General features: G+C 39.5%; 1 pseudogene; it reads right to left on the bottom strand.

Annotated features, from left to right (window-relative positions):
* LOC140647264 (ATP-dependent translocase ABCB1-like) overlaps window positions 1-20877 on the bottom strand; it is a 48867-nt pseudogene that overhangs the window by 14943 nt on the left and 13047 nt on the right.

Here is a 20877-nt window from a genome sequence, read left to right as displayed (position 1 = left end):
TTATTGTGGGTGAGGGATTACTTTTAAGTGCAGTAATGTACTGTATTCTTAAATACAGTACAAAAAAAAGATGTAAAACAAACAGCTTCAATGTGGCTGTAGGCTGGCATAGCCAGATGGCTGCTTTGGTGTTACATGATATAGAGAACGCACCACACGTGTTGGTGCTAATATACAACATCCTCCCAGGTCCCACTGCCATAGTGCCTGATACTTGAACATGATGCCAGGTGGATGCTATTTTCATACCAGAGTGAGAAAAGTGAATGTAATGACACTACTTGACTCTTCAGACCATGAAAACCTTTCTGTTACCTTTAGGGTCTTTCAAGCTCTTCCTCCAGGGATCTGTTGAGATTCAGCATGGTCTTAAGAGATCTCGCTTTCCTCCTGGGTTAGTCAAAAAAGTCTCATGGGACTTAATTTCCAAGGAGGTGACCTATAATCCCTTCCCATATAAACCAGAAAGAAGGGACATCTGGGCCTCCAGGGTTAATGAAAGGGAAGCTGATGTGGCTCAGGTTGGCTCTGGGAACTTCTCAAGAAGGAAATGACCCTCTGTGGAGACCAGGAGAACTTCACTCAGCTGTACGGGCTGAAGAAGTGGTGGGGTCGTGCCTGTTTGGAAACCTTCTCTTTGGTCCCAGACTTGCCGATGTGTCAGACTAGCGTGGCTGGGGTAGGCCACGGTCTGTAGCGAGTGAAAGGCAAGGGAGTCATGTGTCTAGTCTCACATGGCTCTGCTCTCTACGACCTCAGGGATCACCTGCACACCTACAGCTGGGTCAACTGGGAGTAAAATTTTCTAAAAATTTAGGGAAGGATTGAATTTATGCTGTGGATTGACAATAAGATACTAAATACCAACATTTCCTTAAAATACTTGGTGAATTTAAAAAAATTACTTGGTAGGAAAAACAACTGGTAAGGGTAGCAATGGCAGCAAAAGAAGGGCAAAAATACCTGAATTAGTTGTAGCTGTGCTGAAATATGAACTGGAAGAGCTGGCAAGCCTGCAGGGCAGGTACTAGTGCAGGCTGTGACTCCCAGGTAGGGCTTACCAGTTTGCACCAGTACATCACACACGCTGCAGCAGAGTAGGGATGCTGGGCAGCTTGCCGTAGCACTAGCTCCCGGAAGCAGCTAATGCCAACCATCAAACGATGGTGATAAGACAGGTTATGCACACAGTTAGGATCCTTGCCATCCTCCTCACTGCTTAGCAACTAGAAACTGCTGTGCTTGGACTTCAGGCTGATTATTTTTAAAGATTTTCACTTTGCTGCTGAATCTACTCTTGACAGCCCTGTTCCTACAGGAACAGAGCCCTGTTCCTACCCCTGACCACTACCATGGCTGTCTTTGGCTCTGTGCCTGCTACGCAGGAGCAGCCACCAGTTTAGTGAGTGCAGCTAGTCAGATATCCCGGTCCTATAATCTTCACTAGTAATTATTTGTGGATCCTAGCCTATACATGGAGTTAGCTGCCCATGAAGGCTGACGAATTTCAGATTCAGCCTCTTAAAGTACAGCCTACTTTTTCTGGGTGCTTTCATTTTATTAAATAAGCACCACCATCACCTTTAAGCTTTCTTACACTGGTTTTAAGATGACCTTTATTAGTTATATTAATAAAACTGTTTTAAAACCATTTAAAATATCTACTTGCACCTGTTATGAAGATTTAGTCCAGTCAGTTTCTAAACTGAGCTAAAGAAATCAGTGTGGTATCTTTATGGATATGATCACAGCATGACTACTTAAATAAGCACAAAGACAATTTATGGCATGTAAACAAACAAGCATTTCTAAAGCTCCAGAAAGCTAAATATGTAATGCTTTTACCTGTCTAAGAATTGCTCTGAATGCCATGGATCGAAGCCTCATTGTAACGATTTTTCCAGCTTTGCCAAATGTGAAACCATGTTTGAGAAAAAACTCAACACCTTTTTTATTACCTAATCACAGTTTCTGTCTTTTTCAGATAGTTGTGACCATCTGCATATATATAAAAAAGAATATTATTAAGTAAAAAATATTCTAGCTGTAACTGAGGTAATCTAAGTTTTTAAAAGCTAAATTTAGAACCTAGAAGGGTAGAGCACAGAATGAGACATTGTTTTTAAGAAACAAGTATATACCATGTGGCAGTCTTCAAGCCCCAAACAATGATTTAAGTGCAGGAATTTTTTTATCGCACCTGATCGCAAACTGAAACTGTTCAAAGTAACAGGCTCGGTGGTATCACAAGTAAGACCCTATACTTGTTTTAGGTACTGTACAAATACTAGGGATTTCCCTCTTTCTCTAAGAGCTTACAATAAAAAAACTGTCGTGCTACTGGTTATTTTCTAGGGGAGGCCTCTGAACCTGCACAGATACTCACTGACTACAACAGAACTTGGTGTGCACAAAGACTTACTGGTGAATCTGTCATTCCTGGGCCAGGGCCATGCAGGGTCAGACTATGCAGGAATGAGATGAGGGAGACAGGCAGACACATTTGGGTGGAGAAATATCCATAACAGCTTTACCACCAATTTCTTTTCTTTTCCAAGGGCATCACAGAAGTAGGAATTTTGAGGTTGGTTCTGCCTGAAGAGAGGGCAAGGGCTGGAGGTCATTTCAGAAAAGGCACCCTGTTGTCTCAGGGGTGTAGGGCAGAAGGTAGCAAGGTGGTGTTCAGAAGTCTGCAGATGATTGGGCAAGGCCAACACAAGTAGCCGAGCAATAACTAAAGGGATTTGTGCATGTAAATGAGATGTGCATCAAGTCACGCAACAAGTGAACTGATTTATAGATGACCTTGGCAGTTTTCCCACAATAGATGTCATTCCATGCATTTGCAAATACACATGCCCTTGTGAACAATTATGTGTACAAGGGAATTTAGACTCTGTTTCAGAAAATGTGGTCAAAACTATTTGATCCTGTGCAAACAGAAGGATGCATCCCATAGACTGAAGAGGTGATTTGAAATATTTAACATTCATGGTATGGAGCTGTGAGTAATCTTAAATTAAGCATATGATGTGGTCTTTCCCAATTACTTTTGGTATGTTTTCTTAGAAATCCAAGGGGTTGAGTTCATGTAGGTACATGCAGAGTGGTTTCAGTGCAACCAGATAAGATGCTGACAGGAGCGTTGTACAGAGCTCAGAGCAAGTGTTCAGGCAACCATTTACTCAAGACAGGAGACTCAAAATCTGACCTAAACCTGTGCTGACAATGTTACTATCAGTACTATCAGTGCTGTCAGTACTGGGTTTTCCTACACAGGCTGTGGTGTAGGATAGGTTTTACACCCAAGCTTGCCTTTTCTGGGGAGATGGGGGTCAGCTTACAGCACAGAGAACATTTGAAACCTCTTACTATGTTTTGAACCTATCTGATAGTGAAAGTTCATCATCGTTTTTCTTGCGTACTGCTTGACACTAAGGCACTGAGAACTTCGCACAGTTGAGATATGGTGCCTCAAATACCATGAGCAATTGCAGTAACAAAAACTTACCTGAAGAAAAAAAGTTACAAAAGAAATTAGTCCAAAACCTAAGAACAGCAGTGCATACATGCTATTTGTCTCCCTGATGGCAGTCTCTCCTTTTTCTACAAACACCTATAAGAGAAAATTTTGAAAATGAATTTACTGAAGTTACAGTGCCATAATTTCCCCTGTTATTGTTACATACGTGCTATATGCATTACATACACGTAGTGATAAGTCCATTTCTTGTTGAACTAAGATTATTTTTTCTTTGAAGTTTATAGATCTGAAGTGATTTTACATGTCTTGTGAATGAAGGCTTCACTGGTATTTTGGCAAGATAAAATCAGTAACACACATCAGTGAACAACCTACATCATTACTGCAATTTACACCTGTAAAATGCTGAGGCATGTCTTCAGACTCTAGAATAGCATTTCTGGAGTCACTGGCTGACAATTATTGCATGTTAAACAATGACTAGTTAGTGAGAGAGAAATATGGAAATTGTTCTTAATATGATGTGTTTTATTTTACAGATCCATTATTTTTTTAGGTTGAGACTCAGCAATAAACAGACTTCTATTGTTTGTTTTCTATATGTTAATAAAAAACAATAATACCATTTATGTTGTATGGAGAGTCTGCTTTGTTATGGAAATAACTTTCCATTTAAAGCTTCCATGCACTTATTTATCTCAACAGTGGATAAATGAATATTAAAGATGTAGTATCTTCAAGCCATCATCATACTTTTATATATGGTAAAAAAATCATAGTTTGTGAAGGAAGGAGAACATACAGTTTTGGTTTCACCAAGTTTGTAGAGCAATAAAGATCATGCTCCTAAGTTTGGATAACACAAATATGTTTTATAAGGTTTGAGGTCTTCAAGGTCTCTAAGTCTTTTAAGTAGATCTTTGAGAATGTTGTATATTGTTTGTTGTTGCATTGTGTTTACATATTTTGGATGTTGAGTAACTGTCATTATGTGTTTTTAATTTTTTAAATGAAATTTAATTTACCTTAGTAAAACTTTATTTATTGTTTTCTCAGAGTGACTCCAGTTTACCTTTTTTTATACCTTGGTTCACAGCAATAAAATTTACAACTAAATTATTTAAGTCTTCTATTATAGATTTGTTATAAATCCTATCACACCTGAAAATATTTTTTAAAGTTTTTAGAGTAAATTATGTTTTAGAAAGGAAGGACCTTAATTCTATTTTTTCCCAATATATATCTTCTGCCCTTTGCCAGATTATTTTCCATGTTGGAGTGATCTGGGGATAACTGCTGAAAGATTGCAACTGCATAGCATGCTCCCCTTCCCTCAGAGATGTTTCCTGTTAGTCTTTGCATTAAAAACTGAAGTATAACACCAACATAATACTCTTTTCCCAAACAGTTCTTTGGAAGGTAATACCTCAGGTACTATTACAAAAAATTGAAGACAGGCTATTTCAGTATCTTTCATGTTATATACTACAACTTGATTGGCTGCAAAAAACTGCTCCAGTAAATGCAGATGTTGCTGTGTTTTCATTTTTTCTTTTTTCTTTTTTTTGTGGTGAAACTGTGAAACATAAGAAAACAAGAGCTGTTTTTGTGGTGAAACATAAGAAAACAAGACTGAGAGCCTCATCCCAAAACAGTCAAAATATGAACCTGAGGTTCAGCTTCCAGGGCTGTATTTGTTTCTAAACTGATTCAGATTCCTGTAGCAGACAGATAAGATAATCTTTGTCTTCTACAACTCACGCAAGTAACACGACCATATATTCTCTCTTGGTATGGCATATGAGTACCATATGGGTACATAAGCGCACATAAACACAGATACTTGTACTCTCACACTCAGTTTGTCTCTCTCCTGCAGTGTCAAAACCATAATAATATCCTGCACTGTATCAATATTAATACCTTTCCAACAAGGTAGTGTGTTCTGACAGAAAACGTTAGAAAATTCCCACCAGTACAAATAAAGTGTCACTTGCTTGAGAATGTAACTTCATTTTCTAACACCAGAAATTCAAGTTTATAGAAATTCTCTCTATAATGAAAAGTCTACTCAGAAGCGTTATCTCGCATCCCTTTCATCTTGTTGCTTTTGCATTGCTTTGTGTCACATCCTGTCTTCTGAAAGGCTATGGCTGAGCACATGTGGGCAAGACAGCGCAAGGATCGCCTTTGAGGGCTGCAGTGCTCGTGCTGCCATGCTGCCTTCTCTCAAGGGCTCAGGGTGAAGCAGATTCGGTGACGTCACAGGAGAACCTCTCCTCATTCACCGTCGGTGAGCTGATCTGCTTGAGGATGTGCGATTTGCATCACTGCTCTGTGAGACTTTGAGCAGACATTTTGCATTCTCCATAGCAAGGAGCTTTGCCCATTCCTCACCTTTGCAGTGCAAATTGAAAAAAATGTATCATTTTATTGGTTTATCATAAAGGTAATTAGGAAATAATGACAAAAGGTAAAGCATACAATGATGATTTTTACTTCTTTGTTTTATACTCACCCCTATAATGTCTGAAATGATGACTGAAAATATGGGTTGCAAGGCCCCATTGATAATTGTGCATAAAATTCCAATAACAAAGTATGGCCATTCAGTTTTATTCAACTCCATAATTTAAAAAAATGGAACTGGAGGTACACTTTTATCCTAAAATAAAAGGATTCAATCAGAATAAATATAATACATTAATGGAGGGAAATGAGGGATGTGTATACTCTTTTTCATATGCTCCTTATCCCATATTCCATGTTGGGAAACACCAAACTAAATGATCTTTAAAAATCATATTAATTAACTGCAGAAATTCTTACTTTTACTCAGTACCCAATATTAATAACATAAAAGAAGAAGGAAAAGACCAATGAATGCTATACAAGCTCTCATTTCTTCCAACAATAACAATTTGACCCTTTCCCTGAAAGGATTAGTCATAAATCCCACTTACCCTTCATGGGACTATCCAGAAAAAGAAGTTGTGAATTTAAACCACTTTTTGCATGTGATGGTATTGAATGTTAAAAGAATTGCTCCTTACTCATTGCTGAATAGGATCTCTTGCAAGTTTAGGTCATTAGCCAGCTTGATAATTTTATCTTAATTTTCAGGTATTTATTTGCTAACACAGACATTTTAGACAACAGATAGCAAAACATTTAGACAAAAATTAGTAATTATTCTCAATTCAGGGTGTGTTATTTGAGTTATAAGACTAATTACCTGGTTTTGTTTTTGTTCTATAACTAAATGAATTAACTTGCTACTTAGGCTATTCCCATACTCAAGTAATTTTGTTTCGTAATATTACTCAAATAAACTATTTCAAGTACCATAACAAAAAATTAATTTTAGTTTCAGGGGAAAAGACAATTTCCATACAACTCTTGTGTGATTTTGTCAATTCATGAGTCTTTAATCAGACATGTAAGCTGCCTTCGCACATTTCGTTAAAAAGTTACTCCCTCTTGAGTGGGATCATGTTTCTTTCTTATCCCATTAGTTATGGAAAACACATGCAGGTAAGAATACAAAGACATTCACAAGCTGAACAGCTTTTACATCAAGTTCATCATTCTGTAGTCTGAACCTTTTTGTGCTTTTCTGAGTGGATTGTCTTTTCTGTCCAGTCAGTATTGATCCCTTCCGTGCTTCCTCCGAGACAGCTGGTGCATTACCTTCTTCCTGTAACTGATCCTCAGTTCCTGATACCTGAAATGAAACTAAATGATGCTAAATTGTTTGATGCTAAAAATTGTTTACAGCCATCCAGAGGGACCTTGACAGGCTAGAGAGGTGGGCCCATGTGAACCTCATGAAGTTCAACAAGGCCAAGTGCAAGGTCCTGGACCTGGGTTGGGGCAATCCAACATGGATACAGGCTAGAGATGAGTGTATTGAGGGCAGCCCTGCGCAGAAGGACTTGAGGGTATTGGTGGATGAAAAACTGAATATGAGCCAGCAATGTGTGCTAGCAGCCCAGAAGGCCAACCATATCCTGGGCTGCATCAAAAGAAGTGTGGCCAGCAGGCTGAGGGAGGTGATTCTCCCCCTCTACTCTGTTCTGGTGAGACCCCACCTGGAGTACTGCATCCAGCTCTGGAGCCCTCAGCACAGGAAAGACATGGACCTGTTGGAGTGGGTCCAGAGGAGGGCCACAAAAATGATCAGGGAGCTGGAACACCTCTCCTATGAAGACAGGCTGAGAGAGTTGGGGTTGTTTAGCCTGGAGAAGAGAAGGCTCTGGGGAGACCCTATAGCAGCCTTCCAGTACTTAAAGGGGGTCTACAGGAAAGATGAGGAGGGACTCGTTGTCAGGGACTGTAGTGACAGGTGGAGGGGTAACAGTTTTGAACTGAAAGAGGGTAGATTTAGTTCAGACATTAGGAAGAAATTCTTTACTGTGAGGGTGGTGAGGCACTGGAACAGGTTGCCCAAAGAAGTTGTGGATGCCCCATCCCTGGAAGTGTTCAAGGCCAGGCTGGATGGGGCTTTGAGCAACCTGGTCTAGTGGAAGGTGTCCCTGCCCATGGCAGGGGGGTTGGAACTAGGTGATCTTTAAGGTCCCTTCCAACCCAAACCGTTCTATGATTCTGTATTATCCTGTACTTTCAAATGATGATCAATTCTAAAGAAAAACAACAATTCCTGTTAAGTAAATGGAATATTGATAAGAAGTGAGTAATTCTACAAAGACCAATCAAGCATTGAAGTTTCATTAAGTCTTTTCTATACTCAGTGAAAAACTTGCCAATACACTAACACTTACAAGGAGGGAGAAGTTGTAGCCACAGATATTTTTTTTCTCATTTTTTGTCATGTTAAACTGTTCTGAAAACACACAGGAGAGTTAACTAAATTAATTGAAAAGACCCACCAGAAAGCCTCTTTAAAATGCAAAAATTATATAAAAGGGCCTTAAAGTAAAAGAGAATCAGAAAGTCAACAAGAGGAACTTTCAACATGAGGAGTGAGCCATGAAGAATAGGAGCAAACTTCCGGCTGCTTCAAAGTTAAGGCCTGAGAGAACTGCTTGAGAAGTTCAGGAGACAGCTTGGGAGATAATAAAAATATTCAAGATAGACCATATCTGAATGACAAAACTTCAGGAGCCTGAGCCACTAAGATGCTGGTGATTTGCAAAAGTACTTGCGTAAAGAGTTTGAGTTTTCACAATGAGGGTGGGAGGGTGTGGAGTCTCCATCCTTGGAGGGATTCCAAACCCAACAGGACACAGGCCTGAACAACATGCTCTGACCTCAGAGTCCGCCCTGCATTCAGCAGGGGTTGGACAAGATGAGCCACTGAGGTCCCCTCCCACCTGAGCTATTTTATAATTCTATGATTTGGAAAAGTAGTCTGAGAATTGATCAGCTCCAGAACTTAATTTTTGCCACAATCTTAATTTTTACCTTCTCACATACTTTATTTTTAATGTCGTACTTTTAAAGCAACTTTTTTGCTTAGAATTCCTGTAATCCTCAACTTTGAATTACACTTGCACATTTTAATTAATATGAAGTTTTCTTAATATGAAGTTTAGCACTCTTCAGGGAAGCTTTTTTTCCCCCTACAGTTTCTCTACTGAGAAAACACTGCAAAGCTGGAGGTACCTTTGGGAGCAATTCAATCCAGTTAGGTCAATAGCGCACAATATGATAGAAGCTATGAAAATTTTTTTGTCAAAAAGCTACCTGCATATTAACAAGCTTGTAGTGAATTCCATTCTGTTTTATTAATTCATTATGTGTTCCTTGTTCTGTGATGACACCATTTTCAAGTGCAGCTATAAGATCCGAATTTCGAACCGTTGAGAAACGGTGAGCAATAACAAGTGTAGTGCGTCCTTTCCTGACCTGGAAACAGCGTAACGATGGCTCCATGTTAACGTTGTCAGGTACATATAATATGTCTTGTCTTCATATTAGAGTGGAACAAAATATTTTCACTGAAAAATTTTCCTTGGAAATGGTGTTCTAGTAAAAAATTGTCAACTGAGAAATTTTGAATTTCACATTATTTTTCAGTTCCTCTGAAGTAAAGTAAAGCAAAAATGTAACTTAAATCAAATACTGCAAAACATATTTTATTTGAAAATATAAATTAAGGTACTCTGTTTTTTTCATGTCAGACTATTACTTTCTAAACACAAATACCTAAAGGTTCTGTTTTTGAAACTGCCCCTTCAATATCCTCCCAGGTTATGTATCCAGTTTCCACTGAAAGAAGACTATCTACCATAAAGCATGTCAGTGACAATTCTATTTCAGAGCATTTCACAAATATTAAAAATTAATCACTTAGCAATTTTACTTGCTCTAAATTACTCATTTGACTTAGCTGGAGGTATTTTTCTAAAATTGTACTTAAAATCATACTTCTATTACTCACGTTGTTTTTCCATCTTTTTAATTAGTCAAGAATAATAAAATAAATCCTCTAAGTATGTAGTTTGACACGACAAAGATGTTTTTACAGGCACATTGTGACAGTGTGCGCTGGGATAAATTGGTATTAATATCTAATGACCCAAAAAGTGAACCCAAGCTTTATATAATTCAGTTTAAAAATCTTCACTTACCATTTTGAACTGCTAGAATAATGGCTTAATAAGTGTTTTACACCTAGAAAATAAAAGAGAAAACTGTAATGTGTGGAATATTCTCAAAGAATTTCCAGCTAAACCTGATATCTTAATATTGTTACATGATTTTAAGAACTGGAAATGACAGATGTTCAAACCATCCTATAAAAAAATGTATGCATTTTCTTGGTAGTCTGAAAGCTTCATTATGTCTGAGATGATCTTAAAAAGTTAAAATCACATCAAAATGTAAAAGAAAATCAAGTTAAGGTCCTTCATTATAAAAAGCAGAACGCCCCATCCATATAAACAGTAAACAGAGATTCAGCAGAGGTTTGGTGAAACCTGCAGGGGAAGAGTGGTCTACTCTCTCTAGATCTGATGTAAACCTTCTACAGAGGTACATGGGCAGCACAGCAAGGAAGAGAAAAAGTAGGTAAGAGGAGGACAAATGAATGCTTGGCACACAACAGCTTAGCTTTGTCTTGCTTAATATCATTAGAGCTAGTCTAGGCTGAGCAAGTCTTTCTGACATGCTCTGCCAGAAAAGTCAACAAGGAGATTCAGCTCACCATATGGCATATTTTAAAGATAGGTGGAGGAGGTGAGAAGCTAAGTAACTTGTTTAAACTAGCTGAATAAGTTTTATATTGCAGCAGTTAGTTGGGATCCCACCAAATATGTCTTGATCAGCAGTTCTCTGCCCTCCTGTCTCTGGGTTCACTTTACAAGGCATGGGTTGGGAGAAAGATACCTGAGTGTGCCAACTAGCATAGTTTCACAAAGTAGTGTGAATTATCAGGGATTAGGACTAGTGGACAGAGAGTCTAACTCTCACTGAAATTAGTGGCAGTTAGGCATCCAAGTAAAAATTAGGGACTAAAATATCTTTGAAGATGAGAATATAGATTCTGTTGCCTGATTCTTCCAGAGACAGCCCTGCACAGTGGTGTGCTGGTTTTGGCTGGGGTAGCGTTAATTTTCTTCATAGTAGCTAGTATGGGGCTATGTTTTGGATTTGTGCTGGAAACAGTGTTGATAACACAGGGATGTTTTCGTTACTGCTGAGCAGTGCTTACACAGAGTCAAGGCCTTTTCTGCTTCTCACCCCACCCCACCAGCGAGTAGGCTGGGGGTGCACAAGAAGCTGGGAGGGGACACAGCTGGGACAGCTGACCCCAACTGGCCAAAGGGCTATTCCATACCATATGGCATCATGCTCTGCATATAAAGCTGGGGGAAGAAGAAGGAAGGGGGGGGATGTTCGGAGTGATGGCGTTTGTCTTCCCAAGTAACTGTTACGTGTGATGGAGCCCTTAACTGTTGGAGATGTTATGGAGATGGCTGAACACCTGCCTGCCCATGGGAAGGAGTGAATGAATTCCTTGTTTTGCTGTGCTTGCACGCGCAGCTTTTGCTTTATTTATTAAACTGTCTTTATCTCAACCCATGAGTTTTCTCACTTTTACTCTTCTGATTCTCTCCCCCATCCCACTGCGGGGGTGGTGAGACAGTGGCAGTGCGGTGCTTAGTTGCCGGCTGGGATTAAACCATGACAAGTGGGTAGAGTAAGGTACTTCTCCTGAGGCAGAATAGCATATGAAGGCAAAATCCTTATTGAAGATATTGTCCATAGATAAACTGTGATCACTGCAGAAATTTTTATGCAATGGAGGTAATTTGTGTTCACCCAGAGGATAAGCATAGATGCATAGTGAGAGGGAGAAAGAGAGGAATGAAAAAACCCAAAGAATATGATTGATTCAGCCTGAGGAATAGGTGGAACTATTTTTTAAGTGGTTCATACACTTGCTTAGAGAAGACAACAAGAAATACAGGATTGGCTATTTTTTTCAGTTGTCTAGGTGGTTTAGAAGTTATGTCTAGATGGCAGTCAACATGTAGCAGCTGCTCTTGAAGACACCCTCAAGTTGGTTTTGACTTACTTTTCTGTGTGTTAATAAGAACACAGCCCACATGGATCCCCAAACCTGCTTGGGAATATTTAGCTCTTAGCCTGCGTTGAGCTCTCCACGGCTCCAAAGACTAAAGCTTGTTTGGGAAAGTCTGTTACAGTTCAGTCCTATCCATAATGTCATTAACTGAATTCCATGGGCACTTACAAAAACACTTCACCACTGGGAAGTCTGCCTGACCTGGTAGAGCTAGTGCTGGCAAATTTCAAAAGAGACTGTTAATGTACTTAGTTTTTAAAGCATCTCATTATTCATCTCCATTTAGAGTTCCCAATCTTTGTATGAACAGAGAGTATTTGCCAAATTCAGGCTTACCTTAGACTTTTTAGGGGTTTCTCTTTCTTGCAGCTCTTCAAATGAACGAGTAATACTGACCTTGTCCAGTGCTGCCTGCACAACTGATTCACTCCCAGTATCCAGAGCTGACGTTGCCTCATCAAGCAGAAGAATTTTAGGATTGCGAACCAGAGCTCGGGCAATTGCTATTCTTTGCTTCTGGCCTCCACTCAGCTGTGCCCCTCTTTCTCCAACCACAGTTTCAAACTTCTACAAGACAACTACACACATTTCCAAAACACTCAGTGGCACAGTCCTTTCACCAAAGAAAGGCAGTGTAAAGAAAAGGCACATCAGTATCAGTAGCCCTGGCAGCATCTTCTCCTTCCTCTAAAACACTACATGATAAACATCCACTTGGATATACCTGCCTAATCGTTTGTGTCCCTGGAATTCTAATAGTTCTTCAAACACTCACCAAGTCATGACCTAAAGATGTAAAATTGACATTATTCTCAAAAGTTATGAGGAAGCTCTGCACAGCTCTGCTTATTCACAGCTCCAGGGATAGCTTCCTCTGTTTACGAGAATCCCTTCCAAGGAACTATTTGGCACAAGAAGATTTAGGAGAAATTATTTCAGCAGGACAGCTGGTTTGCTTACGTTGGGTAGCTTCATGATGAAGTCATAAGCATTTGCTTCCTTGGTAGCTTTTTCAATCTCTTCCATGGTGACGTCCTCACGGCCATAACGAATATTTTCTGCAATAGTAGTAGCAAACAGCACGGGCTCCTGATTCACCACACCAATAATCTCCCGCAGGTATCTTACGTTTAGGGTCTTAATATCCTGCCCATCGATGGTAACCTAAACAAAAGGAAGCAGACAAAAATTGTTTACCAAGTGTTTTGGTCAAGGAACCTCTCTCCCCAGGTTGGCACATGCCTTTTTGGGGGAGACTTTACCATGTCATTGGAACAAGGGCAGTGAGGCCAGAACTAGACTTCCAACAACTGTGACACACAGAGCAGTCATCTCACTTGAGGTATCTTACCGTGCCTTCCTTGGGATCATAAAATCTCTGGATGAGCTGAACAGTTGTACTTTTCCCACAGCCACTGCCACCAACCAGGGCCACTGTCTGGCCACAGCTAACCTTGAGATTCAAGCCCTTCAGTATCTGTGCATGTAAGAAAGGTAACCAAAAACATAACAGTATGTAAAAATGTCAGTGTAAATTTGAAGAAACTCTAAAGACTACAATAAAATTTTGCAAGAGAGCTCTAGCTAGTAAAGGGGAAGAACTACATGTGAAATTGTGGAAGGGCTGACGTGGAGTTTATGGAGTTTTACTGCACTATGAAGAGATTCTTCCTTCTGTTCATCCCTTCAAAATGTGGCATTTCACACCTACTGCAAAAGTGAAGGTCTGCTTTCCATGCAAACTTACTGCTCAGTCTCAGAGAGGTGGTGAAGATGCCACACAGCAATTACTGCAGTTGTAGAAAAAGAAGAACTTTTCTGTCCCTCTTACACTGCTGTTGGCCTATGGGAGCTTTTCTCTGTAGCTTTCTTTAGAACTTCAAGAAGCAGAGACACATTTGTAAACCTCTGTGTAATGAGATGAAGGGGAAACTTTTCTTGGATATTTCTTTTTCAGTTACCAAGGAGAAAAAATTTATAGTTTTGTTTTTGCATATTTATATAAAACATCATATTATTTCATTATGAGTAACCCAGTAGGAAGCCATCATGAGGAGGTTTTTAGCTTAAAAGAAGTGGGAGAGCCAATATTCCATTAAACATTTGTCAGGACTATTCTTGTTTCAGAACAACAGGGTAAAGCAAGCGTTCTTTTGTTTCAGTAGTACTAAAACCTCTGAAAAATTGTCATTTTTATAAAGAATATTTTGAATTGTGAGATTCAGGTGATGTAGAAGTGAGCAAGTATGAACTGAGACAACCTAGTTTAAACCCTTAAGCTACCTTGGAACTCAATCAAAAGTCTTTGTTTTGTAAGTTTTTCAATGGTAATATACTTATTACAGTATTAGACATTTACATGGAAGCTAGCCCTGGGAATAAAATAAAAGCTAAAAGCCTGATCCAAACTCTGAAGATGCAAATGGAAACATTTCACTGATTTCAGTCAGCTTTGGGCCAAATACTTTGTCCTCCACTGAAGTGAGAAGTATAAAGTATCTTCACAGTATTTTCTTACACATAAACATGCAAGATAAGAAGTGCTAAAAGGTAGAATGGGCCTATCTGAGGGCATTATTTAGGTTTTTATCTCCATCCTAACACAAACTAATATTAGAGAATAAGCCTAGGTAGTTTGAACCCTGCTAAAACGTAGCTGTAAGAACAGCAAGCCTGGCACATTCATCGCACACAAGCACCTGCTCTGTGTCTTGGGCAGGTTTTGCAGCCCTTGCTGGGGAAGCGTTCCTGCAGCTATCACGTGGGATGAATTCCCAGCCATTGATGTCACATATATCTGCACAAGTTTAGGAATGCAGAGTGATGTCTTCTGTTATGCACTACCCTCTTAGACCTTACTGTTGTCAGTAGGCAAAGGCAACTTAGCACTATGTGATGATGTTTCCATTAATACAGTATGTTCCCTTGCATCCTCTGGCTTGCTCATCATTCTCGTTTTCCTTTGTTACGCAACATCCTTTGCCCTTTCTCACCAGGATTAAGTGCTAAAAATGTGACCTCTGTAATAGACAGAGGAAGAAGTAAAAAACCAAAGCCCTTCTCTAATACTAGATAATCTGATAAACATTTTAGAAACCTGATGCAGAATTGACTGAGAATAGTAGTCTTCATAGTCTTCATATTGATTCTAGTGGCAGTTAATATAAGTGCCAAATCATTTCAATTGATCTCTTTAGAAACTGGAGAGCTGGAATATTTTCTCTGTCTATTTCTTTAAAAGTTGACTAAGAAAGCCCTGTTCTTCTCCATCTTCATATTCTACCTGAACAAAGTCAAAACAGATCCACTTTTACAGATTAGTGAAAGTGGACTTCCTTCACATTGGAAAAGAAGAAGATTTTCCAAGACATTCTTAAACATATTTTCAGAAATCATTCAGATGTCTTTCCCAGTTAATTGCATCAAGACTTACCTCAGTGAGAGCTCTCAAACAAAACAATCTCTTCATTCAAAGGGGCAGGTCTTGCATTGTAAATGCAATAAACTAGGTGTTGGATCTGCTGCCAGATTCTCAGAGAAATACTTATACCAGACTTACAGTGTGGACAATTTGGCAGATCAGTATACTGCTATAACATCTTTACTGCGTTAAAATGAGTATTATTACAATTAGCATTTTTCATTCTATTTGTGATTTACAGCTTTTAGTGGAAATTTCATGTAGTTACTTTTCTTTTTTTTCAGAAGGTTGGCTCTTAATTTAGTTAACTAACCAGTTCTGGCTAAAATGTGTTATCAGTTCTAGATAAAAGCAAAGGTTTCCATTATTTGTAGGACACTTTTTTTTTTAATTATAGCAATTATTTTTCTCCAAGGCAATCAAGCCTTAAATGAAGCCTAAAAAAGCTGTGCGCACAAGCAAAGCAGAACAAGGAATTCATTCACTCCTTCCCATGGGCAGGCAGGTGTTCAGCCATTTCCAGGAAAGCAGGGCTCCATCACACGTAACGGTGACTTGGAAAGACAAATGCCATCACTCCAAACATCCCCCCCTTCCTTCTTCTTCCCCCAGCTTTAAACATTAAGCACAACGCCATATGGTATGGAATAGCCCTTTGGTCAGTTGGGGTCAGCTGTCCCAGCCGTGTCCCCTCCCAACTTCTTGTGCACCCCCAGCCTACTCGCTGGTGGGGTGGGGTGAGAAGCAGAAAAGGCCTTGACTCTGTGTAAGCACTGCTCAGCAGTAACTAAAACATCCCTGTATTATCAACACTGTTTCCAGCACAAATCGAAAACATAGCCCCATACTAGCTACTATGAAGAAAATTAACTCTACCCCAGCCAAAACCAGCACATTCTCTTAAATGGAATCTGTATCATCTCCATGCGTAATACCTTAGTATCTGGCCTAGCAAGATAATTGAAGTAAACATTTTGGAATTCCAAATTTCCTTTAACGTGCTTTGGTTTATAGCCAGCATTGGACGCACTGTCAATTTGAGGTTCCTGTGCAGAATAACATGTCAAGAAAAGGGAAGAAAACATTGTTTAGATTCCTGATGACATTTTGGTCTGGTACAGGGCTGTGAAATCTTAGACATTAATGTTACCATATAATGAGACAGAGCAGGCCCCATTGCAAAGTAGCTGCAACTACTCATAGATGCATGAAGCTGCCTGCCAGTCCAGGTCACTGGCAGTTCTGCTGTCAGGGGTGAGTAACCAAGGCAAATGCTCAGGGCCTTAAGTCTTCACTGGCGTAAATTAAGGAATAGAGGAAATAATCTAAAACATCAGTGAAAGGAAGGAGTAACCTACAGATCTGCATCCAGCCATTCCATACTAACAGTAATTTGTGTTCATGATTACACTTTTTCCTTTAGTATACTGTAGGAGACAGCAGCTGTACCATATTAACACAGATGGGGGACTAGGTTTTAATGCACTTGTTTTCATTCCTCCCAGAACAGTCCAGAATTGGGAATAGTGCACTAATATCCAAAGGCAGAAATATAGCTTGTGTAGACAACCCAGGATCAGTTTTAAAATAGCATTGTGGTCACTATGATACTATAGTAGCAAGGTTACAGCCCCTGCCAGCCATCCAGTATGTACCAGTTTACAGCCCCAGCCAGCCAGTATGTACCATAAGTCTGGTAAGTAAATACCATAGCTCAAACCAATCCTTGTCAGGCATAGTGCTGCTGTTACTGGTATCTCAGCTAGTTACTTGAGTTAGTGTGGGTATAATTACAACAGCTGCACTCATATCTCTGAACTACAAGGTAGATGTGATCTCAGAGGTAGAAATGTCAGCAGACACTTCAGCATTGTTTCATAACTGTTATCTGATGCAGCAAAAATTGGAAACATAACCCTTAGATTCTATATATAGTATTTAGATAACTCATATATTTATAAATGATACAAATATTTTAATATTGTTTGATATAGGACTTGAAAGTAGAAGTTACATTGCCAAATCTCTACAGATGTAGTCACTGTAAAGGCAGTCCTTTAAATTATTGATAGCTGAAAATAAATGCTATCAATAAAGTGAGCATAGTTACAGAAGATCTAGAATCCTCTCTCAGTTGTTGGGTTGGGTTTTTTTTAAGAATGAAGATTGAAGTATATTTATTCAGGCAAACTTTGTGATTTGAAACAAAGCTCTGCCACCCATTTCAGATGTTGGGATTAAAGGCTTATTTGCATTTTATTCTAATCATACCTAAGTATTAAATCAAGCTTACATTACAGTGTAAATTGTTAGTGGCCCAGAGGAGGTGACAGCGAGTACAGCCTGCTGCAAGGGCCAGCAATAAGCCCTGCTCTGCAGTCATGTGCTGCTTGCCAGATAAGGCAGAAGCCTGGCTGCAGGTCCTCCTGCTTTCCCTGCTCTACCAGTTGCTTTCACTGAGGACACGAGAGCAAAGCTCCTTCCCAGCTGGTTTCTGCAGGGTGTTGGTAGTACAAACTCACCTGCTTGGCTTTGCCTGGAGTGGACAAAATCACAGAATCATAGAATCATTTAGGTTGGAAAAGACCTTTAAGATCATCAAGTTCGACCATTAACCTAATACTGCCAAGTCCACCACTAAACCATGTCCCTAAGCACCACTTCTACACATTTTCTAAATACCTCCAGGGATGGTGACTCAACCACTTCACTGGGCAGCCTGTTCCAGTGCTTGACAACCCTTTTGGTGAAGAAATTTTTCCTAATATCCAGTCTAAACCTCCCTTGGTGCAACTTGAGGCCATTTCCTCTTGCCCTATCACTTGTTACCTGGGAGAACAGACCGACCCCCACCTCTCTACAACCTCCTTTCAGGCAGTTGTAGAGAGCAATAAGGTCTCCCCTCAGCCTTCTTTCCTCCAGGCTAAACAACCCCAGTTCCCTCAGCCGCTCCTCATCAGACTTGTGCTCCAGACCCTTCACCAGCTTCGGTGCCCTTCTCTGGACACGCTCCAGCACCTCAATGTCTCTCTTGTAGTGGGGGGCCCAAAACTGAATGCAGTATTCGAGGTGTGGCCTCACCAGTGCTGAGTACAAAGGGATGGCCACTTCCCTGGTCCTGCTGGCCACAAAATGGATGTACCCACCTGGTCACAAGTAGGAACAATTAAATGAGCTGCTCCTCAAAGACTCTTAGGTCTTGCTAGAGACCCTGGTGCCTGAGCATAATGGAGAAGATGGCTTCAAGAGCTGCTGACCTGCTGACCAGGTGTAAACTCGTTAGCAGGCAGGCTGTGACTGAGATCAAACCTTCGACCCAACCACCCTGTCATACCCTAAGCCCTCCAACAAAACGTCCAACCTGATATCAGTGTAGATAAAGACTGTAGGCAAATGAACTGTGCCTAAGACAGGAGCTAACATGTTACAAAGGGAATACTACCTGCTGCCTGGTCTTTCTCTCCTGAATGCGACCACCTGGCATGAATCATGATTCCTAGAAGTTATACCTCAGTCCTTTAGCACAGATCTGGTGTGACTGAATAAAAAATTAGCAGGTAATTATTATTGATCCAAGCTCACTTTTTAACAAGGGACTTTGAGGTAGGTGATGTTTATGTTGCTATCCAAGTTACAGAAATGTCAGTCGTATGCAGAACTGTACTGGTTTTGATTTTGTTAGCAGGGGTGAAAAAGTGAAAAATGTAGTTTGAAAAGCTAACTTCAACCTCACTTAAAATTTAAAGTCACATATTCCAATAAGATTATACAGGATCAGTTCAGTATTTTTCATAAACATTGTTCAGCTACTGGTGAATACTTACTGTAAAGACTTTTCTGATTGTATAATCATCATAAAGTATCAAAGTGGTTCCATACCAGAAGGCCAAGGCACATGATGCATATATCAAAAAGAAAGCAATATCCATAGAAATATTAGCTGAAATAGCCTTTTTGATACCAATGTGTTTGGCATCTTCTGAATTTTTTTTTGTCTCTGAAAGAAAAAACCAAAAACCCAGAACATACAGGAAATTACTCTTTCTGTCATTGTGTATATTAATAAATTTCCCATAAAATATATCAAAGATATATAAAATATTTTTGTAAACAGTAATGCAATCCTGAGAAAGGTCTTGCTAAGAGTAAAATAAAATGTATTGACTGTCTTTCATGTTGTGACAGACTGAGTTGATCAATTTTACCTGGAACAAGTCCTGGATGAGTGGAAAAGGCTGTGGCGACCTGTTAAACAGCTTGTCTCGTGATTTTCAGTGGCATCTTCCAACTGTGAGTGAATATTACTGATGCTATGAAGAAAGCTAAGCAGTGCCTAGACATGGGAAGAACTGGCTGAAAGATTTCTCCTCTTAATGTGCAGACTTCATCCAAGTAGCTTGTAGTAGGTGTCTAGGATTTAGGATAAATTTTCTGAGGGAATAAAGCTTAAAAGTTGGGAGAGACTCATATAAATTCTAAAACCAGTTCTGATGTATAGGAGGATTAATGAAACTACAGCAATGTTAAAAGAGTAGAAGAATCAATAACAGGAGAAAGAAAATACTGGTATTGGATCAGAAATAAAGGTAACAAGGATGGGATAACTGTTGCATGAGTGTTGTAGTACATTGTAAAGAAAGGAGGAATGGTGATATGGAGAAAGTGGTATCAATTTATGTCAAAATCTCTTTGGTGATGAATGTAAAAGATATTATTGGGATGGTGCTTAAATCTGATAGTCTAGATTGGATTTGGACATGGACAGAGAGAGCAATTCAGTCAGAAGTGTGTGACTGTGAGAGACACATCATAAATAGAGACTAAAGAATCAAATACCAGCAATAGCTGTGTGACCCATGTGCTCTGGCAATTGATAGCTGAGAAGTTTCTTTTTTAAATAGTCACTGAACAAACAAAAGGACATTTTTTTTAGAGTTAATTTAAGGCTATTAAGATAAAGCTGGTTCTAGATAAAAATCAAGGATAAAATGATTGCAGGTTGAATCAGTTAAAGTAATTACAGACGAACCCACGAAAAAGGTCTGCAACAAAGGTTTTCCATTTCATGGGTCTTAGAAATTAAAAAGCATTGAGATGATAATTGCACTGGGTGCAATTGCACAGATAATAATTGCACAGATGATAATTGATAGCTCTGAAACTGTAGTTCAGCCTCAACTTCCAGTACAAAAAAACCCCACAGATGTGGATGGTGCCAAAAGCAGGATGACCAATGTGAATTAGGGTATTTTAATTACCACACCTGACTTGAAAGGGAAAGCAGTAAGGAAGGAATGTACCTCCCATGGTGATCATGAACTCTTTATTCCAGAGTATTGAATAAACTGGCAAACATAACAGTAGTCTAGTAGTAAAGACTTTTAGTGATTATTTTCCAATTTTGGATGGAGCTGCAGGACT

This window comes from Ciconia boyciana, chromosome 2, assembly GCF_034638445.1.
Source record: "Ciconia boyciana chromosome 2, ASM3463844v1, whole genome shotgun sequence".
Lineage (NCBI taxonomy): Eukaryota > Metazoa > Chordata > Aves > Ciconiiformes > Ciconiidae > Ciconia > Ciconia boyciana.
The sequence above is the reverse complement of the archived record's forward strand: the minus strand, read 5'-3'. Positions and strand labels throughout refer to the sequence as shown.